Source organism: Octodon degus, unplaced genomic scaffold, assembly GCF_000260255.1.
Source record: "Octodon degus isolate 3935 unplaced genomic scaffold, OctDeg1.0 scaffold00075, whole genome shotgun sequence".
NCBI lineage: Eukaryota > Metazoa > Chordata > Mammalia > Rodentia > Octodontidae > Octodon > Octodon degus.
This window is the reverse complement of record NW_004524651.1, coordinates 9,209,229-9,220,357: the sequence shown is the minus strand read 5'-3', so window position 1 is coordinate 9,220,357 and position 11,129 is coordinate 9,209,229.

Here is an 11,129-nt window from a genome sequence, read left to right as displayed (position 1 = left end):
CACACGGGCTGTGCCACCTCTGTACCACGCTGACTTTGACTTCTGTGCCAGGTTTCCATAAGGCGTCTTAGGTTTGGCTTCTGCCCAGTATCCCCACTGGAACACACAGAGTGAAGAGTGTCTTTTGAGACACCAAAACTGTACATCTCTCTCTCTCTAGATATAAATAGGCACCTTCTTTATGGGTAGTAGGAGCATATTTAGAATGAAAATGAAAAACATCAAAATACTCTAAAAACGCCCCCATTAGACTTTTCATCTTTCCTTCCCCCATTCGTAGCCGACTTCACCTAGCAGGGCTTCCCACCTGAGAAGCATCAGGACACAGCGCTATCAACTTGTGTCTTACTGGGCCTCAGCTAGCTTTATGAGCAAGAATGATTTTCATTGAATTGTGTAGTGCTTAAAAATTACCATTTAATTTAAAATTTCAAAGTCTGGAAATCCTTTCTCTAGTGCATGTATGAATAGAGAAAACCAGGAGAATCTGTCACCTGGCAACGCTGCTTGTCTCATTCCCAGCATGGTGGGAAACACTGCTCATCCTCGCCTTGCGCAGCCTGAAGGCAGCAGGGATGTGGGCCCCCGGATGGGGCTCCAGGTCACTCTGCAGAGTCCTGAGGTGATAACTGGCTGTGCTCCTACAGATTTCCATATCGACTGCAAGCATCATTTAGATCAGAACACAAATAGCTTCTCCTGTTCCTATTCTTCTTCACATGCTTGTTCACAATAAAAGGAGAACCCATTTAAGACCAGATGGCTTCTTGCAAATGAGTATTCTTCAAGGCCCAGCACCGGCAGACTATGCCTTTGGATTTCCGAGAGCTGGTCCTTTCAGGATAGTCACTAAGGACAGACCAGGATAGTCACAGAGAACAGACATGGCCAGAACAGTGCAATGTGGGTGGATGCAGCTTAGTGCTTTGTATACCCTCAGGGCTGCAAATGGAAAGATTATAAGTATATTTTAAAACTTTTCAAAAAAAAGTATTCTACTAAAGTAAAAAAATATGGTATTGTAAGAAAAACTGTTCGTTTAAACCCTTCCTGTAATCACTTGATGCTTCAAAATCTTTTCAGTACATAAGCAGTCAAAGCAGGAATATAAAATGTGCGTGTTCCTTTTTCCTAATGCAGGAGAATAAGATTTTCACAAAAACACTTAGCATTGCAGATAAATTTCAATGGATATTATCAAGTGACATTTCATCATTTCATTGTCAGAGCTGTGGATACATCTTTCATAAGGATATAGTTATTGATAATAGCTTTAAACTTTGGGATTGCTGATGGATAGGGAGCAGTAGCTAATACGGTGTGGTTAATGACCCCAGGAAGCAAATAGAATCCTTAATAAAGAGCAACGAAATTCAAAGACTAATTTAGTGACCTAAATGCTAATCCTCGTGCTTATGTAACCACCCAGCTCAATGTGTTTGCAGCCCTAAATACGACTTGAGTGTCTGCTTATTTAATTGTGCAATTTCCTCCATTTGTATTACTAATTTCATTTCAGCTTCATGCCTGAGCACAATTTTTGATTTATGAGTTTGTTACAAGGAATGCATTTACAGTGGTAATAATAATCATGAACTTATAAGAGAGCCAAAAGTAATTTGAATATATTGCCAATAATATAGCATTATTGTTTGCATCCCAATTTACAAATATCTTCTCACACAGAGAATAAATTGGCTGATATCTTCTCAAAACATGTGCTGCTGAACTCTAAAACACAATTAAAGTGCACGATGCGCCTCCATTCCTGGAACTCCAGGGCTGCCCAAAGGAAGCAAGCTTTCCCTTGTTTAACAGCAGACTCTGTCTAACTCTGAGACATGGTGGCGAATGCTTTCCACGTTGTTATTATTATTATTATTATTATTATTATTATTTGAATGAAAAGAAAATTTAACAATCTTCCAACTGCCTTCAAAAGAATGCCAGCTTGGATTAAGTCAATGCCAACTGTACCTGACACTTACAAAGAAACTGAACGGAGCATCTGGTTAGCATGTACATGTCACCTGCCATGGAAATACCAAGTCATAGTTTTAAAAAAGTGCAGTGATACGCTAAAAGAAAAAAAAGTCTTGATTTAGATATGGTTAGGGCCATGAGTAAAAGTAACCCAAGTTGATGTGTCGCAACTTGTAGTGCAACGTATTTTAGAAAGTGATTTACTGACTGTGTAAATGTGACATGGTTGGAAAATGTCCATCAACGGGGTTGCACGATGGCCAGGATGTATAATTACTCAGATGTGTTCCCACAGTCATTTGGAAGGAAGCTCTAATTTGCATTTGTAAAGGGCTGTTTTGAATTCCATGCCCTGGAGCTGAGGGGAGGTTCCATCACTTCTTTTGTCCACCACAAGTGGCGCCATCTGCAAGGTGTTACGGTGCTGCCTCAGTGTCCCAAGCTGGTGGACATGAGTTAGGAAGAGTGGTGGCACAGGGCCATGCCTCCGATGTTTCCTTTTGTCCCACATCTTTCTGTACCCTTGACTCACAGAGCAAAGCCACACGAGGACACCTGGTTGGAGCGCGGAACGACAGGTGTCATTCGACCGAAGCCATGGTCTTCGGATTCCCAAGGGAAGCGAGGCAGCTGACAGGAGCACTGGGGTCTGCCACAGAAGCCCTGCTGAGGGAGCGCCTGGGATTCTGTGTGGCAGAAGGTAGGAGCAGCAGAGGTCGCAGAGTCCTCACTGGTGCTCAGTGCTCTTCCCTGCCCAGGAACGAGCGTGGAAACGGCGGGTTGTCCTTGCAACCTGTGCCTTTATTTGAAAGTCTGCCAAAAAGTGCTTTTGAGAATAAATCCCATCACAGTGAGGACTGTCTTGCTTTGAGCAAGTAAGAGGAAGCCACGCCGCGCTGGCCGCAGTTCTTGTGATGCGAATCGTGACCTTAAGAAAAGCAACAAATGTCACAGCAGAACTTCCATAGCACAGTTATGTCACAAGCTAGACTTAGAAATGAGCTCAGCTGTATTCCTACTACCAAAGCAGATAACAGAGTTTCCATAACCAATTCTAGGTCAGCTTTTATATTATATTTTGCATTTCATGTCAAACAGCTTATCGTCTTTACGCTACTATAGCTAAAATCATGGCCGAAAGTGAGACTTTTAGAACTCTAGGGCTTTGTGAGATTTACAGAATCCCCGACAATGAGTTGAATGGGACAGATGCTAAATTCACAGGTGCTGGGATTGATTTCAAGCCAGACTTGTGCGCGTGTATTAAAATAGTGATATTCATTATGCAACTAAATCGCTCAGTTTGGATGTACAGGATTTTTTTTACTGTAATTAAAAATTTCAGAAATGGTCGAAATCATTTGAAAGAGTTGGAATTTGCTCTCGTATCAGCTGGGGGTGGCTTTAGGGAGGATTTTCTATAAGGGGTGTTCAAGGAACTGAAACTACCCCGTAAACGCACACCCACTCGGGGGCCACCCCCTTCAGGGGACCTAGGCTTGCTCCGGCTTGCTCTTCACCGCAAAGCTCTGCGAGTTTCTCTGATTTTCAAGCCGCCTGTGCTCCTCGGAAGGAAGCCTAAGGACAGCGCCGGGGCTTTAACGTTTCACACTGTATTATGCCTGGGGGAGTTCTTTGAAATGATATTGGCAATTTTCACTTCAGTTTTGATTATTTTTTAGACAACGACATAGTGCAAAACTGGATTAAGCTGGTATAAAGGTGGTGGGAATTTTGCTGCTTTCACAGAACAAATCAGGTAATTTAGGTTAAAAAACAATCTCTTTCGTTTTACCCTCAGCGAGAGCCTACATCGAACTGCGTGCTGAGGTATCCGAAATCTCTCAGCAGTCAGCATCCCTTTCAAGTGAGAAGTATTGGAAATATATCGATATTCTACTTTCAAGCTGCCTTGTAAAAATCATTTTCCACGCTTTTGTCCCTAGATGGGTCAGACAGCCGCATTCCTTGTGTTTCGCGTTTGCGCTGGTTTTAGATTCCCCTGCGTCGCGCGCCCCCTGCTGCTGGTGAGCTGTATTACTCTTGAACATAAAAATTAAAAGCCTTTCAGCATTTAAGGCATTTTTTTCCTATAAATCAAACGTCTGCCTGTGCTGACCCCCGCCCCCGGCCCAGAAGGGACGGAGATGACAACAACTCTGTGTCACCAGTTTCCGTCGCCAGCCTAAGCGCGCTCTGCACTCTCTCAATTCCTTTGCGGAGCTGCACTTGCTCGCCTCCGGGAGGCGTGCGCAAGCGTGTGCTGCGACCCACTGGTGGCTCCTTTTCCCGTGAAGCGCTTTGGCCAGCCGTGCTCCTGCAGCTGTTTCCCCTATTTGTCCAGTCCTTTAGCAAATGCTTCTCGTGAACATAATTTTTCAACCTTGGGCTTAAGAATGAAGGTGTCCATGTCCACAGGCTGGATTTCTTGGCCCTGAAATAAACCTCTTACTCCAGTGGAGGACATGGGTATTGTCAACAGACACTTCTAATACGGTGTTCTGTACAGAGAGCATAGTTGTTACAAACATACCTTTCTAACTTTGAGCTAGCCTTTAAATTGTTGTTGGATGCAAAGTAGGCAGACAAGTGTACCTCCCTCAGAAGGATATTTTTGAGGACTAAATGGTATAAACCTGTGTCTGGCATACAGCTGGTACTCAATAAATGCTGCCGGTTACTGTTACCAATCAGGGCACTATGTTCACCAGCCATTAGCCAGGAGCCCTGGCGTGAGCAGGCACTGCTCCATCAGGTGCCAGCCAGGAAGATCTTCCCCTGGCTTCATACAGGCTTTGGGATCCTTCAAGTTCACTCTGAAAACAGAAGCACCAAGTCTGGGATTTGCACAGCTGTGGTGCCTTGAGTGGCTGCAGGAGGAACTGTGGGAGTGAAGGTCCAGGAAGCAATCGGAGTCCCTGCGGCTGGCGGGGTCTTCAACCCAAGAAGCCAGCACTTGCAGCTGTTAACGGAACACGGGCTACTGAAGATCCAGGGGCAGCTGCAGGGCACGGTGCCTCTGGGCAGCGCCATCTTTGTGGCTCTCTGCCAAGAACCCAGTGGTAGGCTTGGGGGTATCCAAGGGGTCCAAAAGAAAGGCTGGACCTACCAAGACAAGGTGCTTTTAAAAAAGAAGTCACAGTCTCTCTGTCATCTATGTGTGACACCTCTGTGACCATATTTAATTTGCAAGTCAGGACACGGCAACACCAAGTCTCTTACACACTAAAAATTCACCAGCACTGTCTACAGAGAAAGGCTGCACTCAGGGCTCTACTTAGGCACGTGCACCCCTCTCATGGCTGAATCCTAACCTTCTGCCACCTTGCAGCCTAAATACTAACGTGTAACAGAGTAGATGTCTATCTCTGTGACAGAGCAGATGGTAGAAGTGGTAGAGTGGAAAAGCCAGAGAAGCTTCGCCCCTTGTGCCCCCTTCATTTTCAACAAGCACATTGGCTAGAGTGATGCTTTTTCTGTTGGGCACCCCAAACCCTCACTCTTGACAGGTTTGTACCAGGAGACATCCTGCTCTATTGAGTGGCTGCACCTTTTTGTCACAGGATGTGGACCTGTTCAGAGCCACCTCTGGGATCACCTCAGTCCAGCTGGCCTCCCCAATGGGTAGCAGGCTGACTGCCTACAGTCATGGTGAACAACATCTGCTCCTTCTCCAGCTCCCTACTCTGCCTGTGGATTCACGCTGCCTTAGCCCAAGCACTCTCCACTCCCAGCTCCGCACCAGCACTTCCTCTTCCTGAAGCTAATATCCTTAGACCAGCAGAGCCCAAGGATTCAGCTAGCAGAACTGGACATGTGAATTGTAGTCAGGGAACAACATCAACACATGCTGGCCTTTGATGCAGAGAATATGCATCATAGGAATATTACTTTAGCCTGCCCAGTCATGGCCCTAAAGGCTTCAAAAGATCATCCTGCTGGTCTATCAACCAGCTGTTTAAATGACCAGAGCTGGTGAAATAACTGAAAGCTGATGTACACAAACCCACTGATGAACTAGGCTTGCGGTTGAATCATTTCATTTCATTTATTTATCTTTTGTATTTTAGGGAAGGGCCTACAGACTGTTCAGGGTCTCACTAGTAGATCAAATTCATCGCCTGTTTACAGCCTCCCAAGAGCTGGGATTACAGGTGCGTGCCACCACGCCCAGTCTCAATTGCCATTGCAGTGTGCCCCACGGGCAGGGCCAGCATGGCAAGCTGGGAGATCAAACCCCCAGTCCCTGCACCTGCTTGCAGGCACTTTAATCCACTGAGCTATTGAACTGGCCCTGTCAAATTATTTCTGTCTGCACAATCAAAACTACATGGACTAGCATGCTAGTGAGGGACATGCGAAAGGTGACTTTGGCAGATGCACCCCAGACACGGAAGGCAGCCCCACCTGCAGGGCACCTGCTCCCTGGTGACACAGCCCTGCCTCTCCTCCATTGGGAGTGCATGCATGGAGTCAGCCCACCACCGTACTGGGCATCCGTTGTCTCTACCACCACAGCCGCCTTATTCATGAGCCCACTCTCTGCTTATTCATGAGCAGAGAGGAAATGTCTGGACAGCAGGGACAGCCAGGGAGAAAGGATTTATGAAACTGGTCATCTTCAGCCCCGTTATTAAAATCCTCCTTTCCTGAAACTGCTATATTTAGCGAGCATGATATGAAACGTGAAGCCATTCTGCGTCCCCTCAAGTGTGGCTGCCCTCGTGCTTCTTCGTCATGATCTCCTCTGTTGTCAGTTGTCCGCATGAGTTCCTTTGTTACTCATACTTTGAATGATCAGAGAGACCCAGATATTTCTCCCTCCAGGAAACAGGCTCCAGTGTACTCATCAGAGCCGGCTGTGAGCTGGGCCCGAGTTGTTTCTGCCTCAGTCTGCTGGCCCTCGGGGCCACCTCTCGCACACTAGGAGAGATGGCGGACTGCTGGGCCTGTCAGGTGACAGAACTATTCCTGAGTGCTCGCTAACAGCCCTCCATGGGCTGTCCGGCACACACCTACAGGTGGACTCGGCCTGGGGGCGTGCTGCCTGGCGTCAGCCACTTCTTACAGGTACACTGCACGCGGCTCTGTTGCCTTCCACGAGTCACTGTAAACAAGAAGCCCAAGTTTCTCAAGAACAACTTGGAGGGTGTTGGCAAGACATAGCTCCTTCTGGAAGTGATCCCAAGACATAAAACAAGCCAGTAACACTTTGAAATGTAGTAAAACAAATTCATTTCAGTTATTTCTTCAAATTTACAAACTCTCAGTTATCATGTAAGAAAGGAGGAGCTGGGTGGACAGTACCTGCCTGGTAAGGGAGGTCTGCTGCAGTTTCAGACAGAGGCGGTAAACTATTAGATGACTGTTATTCTAAGGTATCGTGATCTGTTTGAATCTTTCTCTCTTTGCACCAGAGTTACACAGTTGCAACACAAATCTAGTTGTAGCAGCAAGCTTTGCTGCCTTGTGCTTCTCAGCCGTAAAGCATAGAAAGGAGCATGTTTGGCATCCTCAGCCTGAATAACTCCTGGTGTCAGATTATTGTTTTTGCTTGTTGGCTGGACTAGGCCACTGTGCCTATAGCCAAAGGCCCCCCTGCGGGCATGGGGTGGCACAGGATGCGCTTGCTGCCTGCTTTTAGTGGGCATCGTCTGCTTCCGTGCCCTGCCGTCCTGCAGATGCTGAAGGGAGAAGCGGTGCAGACGACGGCAACATGCCACAGCCCACAAACACACATTAGTGACAGTTTGATTCCACTCACTTTCAAAATAAGAATTATAATCCTATAAACATGCCTCCAAATTATAGTCAATAGTCACTCAGAAAAAAAAACAGTCTCTCAGTAGGTACTGATACAACTCTTACTAAACAAAACACTTTGAATACCCCTTTTAATTTTACTGGACTACAACCCAACTCCTAGTGTCTCAGAGCCTCAATATAAATTCAGTATTTCTAAGTTGAGGCATAAACACCCAACCTTCATGAATTCAGCGATTCATCACCGTTATTTTAAAGGTCATGGTCTTAGATGCACACTTTCCTTCCCTCCAAGGAGGACAGTGTCCTCAGGTTTCACTCTTGGCAATTTAAGCAACTGTGCCTCAGAAGTATCTAGGAGGGCGGAGGATGTAGCTCTGTGCATAGCACTTGCCTGGCAAATGTGAGGCCCTGAGCTGGAATCCCAGTTCCAAAAAAAAAAAAAGTTGGAAAAACGTGCATCTGTACTGAACATGTACTCACTGTTCATGTCCTTATGCCATAAACAGTGCAGTATGGCAATAATTTACGTAGCATCTACAGAATATTAGGTGCTATGAGTGATTCAGAGATTATGGGTAGCAAACAGGCAGATACTATGCCGCTGTGTGGAAGGACCTCGCGCCTCCTTGGGTTTTGATTTCCACGGGGTCATAAGCCTTTCTCTCTGAATAGTGAGGGCTTTGCTCGCTGCTCCTTAACCCACAAAGGGAACTCGTGCCAAATGGAATTACAGAGAATGTCTCCTTATTTGAACACCTTTTTGGGAGGGGGATTGTTGGGAACAGAACTCAGGACCTTCCTCTTACAGGCAGGTGCTGTGCCACTGAGCTATGTCCTAGTCCTCAGCACCTTTTTTGGAGCAAAATATTCATCAGAGCAAAGCATCCTTTTCTGACACCCTCTGTGATTCATCTCCTTCAGTTAAGGCCTCATTTACAATATGGACTCAAATGTCTTACAGTTCACCCTATCTGCTGTCTTAGCTGAGACAAGAGCAAGAGAAGTCTGCTCCTTTCTATTCCAGTGCCCAAGAGGAATGACCCTCAAGTTGTGGGCCCAGGATGCTCTGGGAACTGGGCAGATGAACCAATTTTCAGTCCCCAGCCTGAGCCCACTGAATCAGAAACTGTGAAGATGGAGTCCAGAGAGCCATGCATGACAGAGCTCCTAGGTGACTCAGGCAGGCAGAGGCCAAGAACCGCAACTCGAGGCCTGATGGTCCACGCTTGTCAGTCAACTTTCGAATCCATTGTCGTCTGATGCCGAGGAGACGCAGATAGGGACATGTGCCCAGCTGGGGAAGCAGGCCGATCTAAGCTGAGGCCAGCGGAACTGGAAATGTTCTCTGAAGGGTGGACGGCCAGCTATGAAAGGAGGGGTGGCCGGACTGGAGGGGACACTGTCCTCCCTCACACACAAAGCCAAGACTCCCTTTCACCTCCCAGGACTCTTGCCAATCCCAGCCTTACCTGGATGATCTTGCCCTCTTCCTTCTTGGTTAAGTGCTACGACATCATGACAGCCCCTGAGGGCCCTCTCACCCATGGTCAATGCGGCCTGAACACGCAGGAATGAAGCAGAGCCTGCGAGAGGGTCAGGCCAGCCTTCCACAGCAGGGCGCCATGACCAGGACAGCCCAGACAGCAGAAATTCACTCGCACAACTCCAGAAGCCGCAGGGTCCAAGAGCCAGACAGGCTGGATTTCTTCTGGGCTCACTCCTGCTCCGTGTCCCCACATAGCCTTTGTGGTGTGTGTGTTCTGACTTCCTGCCCCAGTGAGAATGCCAGGGACACTTGGCCCGGAAGCACTGAATGATCCCGGTTTACCTTTGACACCTCTCTAAAAGGCCCAGTTCTAAATCCAGTCGTACTTGGGGGGAATGGGGATTAGGATTTCAAGACATAACTTTTAGGGTAAGGAAGCTTGGACCATTCCAGCCCAGAAAAAAATCATTTCTTCAGGGCAGCGTTCAATGTGGCCTGCTGCTCTGCCTTCCCCTCGCCATATAACCAGAACATTTCCCGTCCTCAACACAGAGGCAATGCTGTATGACTTTAGCTTAGAGCTGAGGAGGCCCATGGAAAATGATGGGCTTCTTCCATGGTGCAAGGGTTAAGAGGAATTTTCAGTTGGCACATGTACCTACGGGCTCTTATGATGCCGTGCCCTGAAGTTCCAGTGGAAATCACCATGATACGAATGGGTGACACTTCTGGATGCTTGCTTTCATTATCCAGATAGTGTCCGGGTCTCCTGGCTTTCTAGACCTTCCAAGAGGGCCTGCATTGCCCAGCCGGAGAAACACCCTGGCCCTGGGCTCACATGGCCATGGCTCTCTCTGCAGAAGAGAAGTCCCTCACAGCCGCTCATCGCCAGTAAATCTGTCTTCTTCAGGGGACAGGAATGCGAAGCTATTGCTGTCGGTTGTGTGTTTCCCAGGAAAGGCGCCCCTCTCTGTTGACTCTCTGTCTGAGAATACTTCTAAATACATTCTGACATTGTCCAGGTTGAAGGAAAGTATGCCTAAAAAATATAGTGGATGCTTAGTTTAAAAACTTTATTACAATAAAAGACATGTCACCATAAATGCCCCTCAGGACACTCTCCCACACCGTGACCATGCGTATCCCATTGTCCTTGCCCTTTCCGCGGCAGCTCTGGAGTCATCTTCCGTGAGTGTCTTCAGTTATGAGGTTGTGGCTGCCTCCGTGTCCTGAATGGATTCTAGACACTTCCCTTTCATGACCATTTGGCACTGGGGAAGAACCAGGGACTTCAGGGAGTCGGACCTAGGGCATACGGCGAACGCCAGCCCACACGCTGCACTGTGCTTAGGAGCCCCTCTTTCTGCTGGGCTACACTCGGCAGGAGCATTCACTGACCCGTTTGTCCTTCACACCTGGTGAAGACACTCCTGAGTGAAGACATCATGGCTGTTCCAAAAATGGCAAGAATGGTGGCACAAGTGTGTATAAAGTTAGGGAGAGTATCTTAAGGGAGGTGAACTCAACACAACCTTTACTGTAGTAACTTTTCAAATTTAAACATTTGCTGTATATTCTGACCACCATTTATAGCTTTTGGTTGGCAGCAGATACCTCGGTCTCGGTAGACCTTGAACACAGATCCCTAGATGGGCACAGTAACCTATGAGAGCGGGTTACTCCCTTCCTGGCTGCAGCCTGAAGCCTGGCAGTCTGAATACCTAATATGCCAGTTTTGGTAAAATGGCCTCAGGTTGCCAAGCATTAAACTCTTTTTTTTTTTTTTTTTTCCTGTATTTTAAGGAAGGGTCTACGGAGTGTTCAGGGTTTTATTACTAGATCAGACTCATAGTCATCCACATGTTTACAGCCCCCCAAGAGCTGGGATTACAGG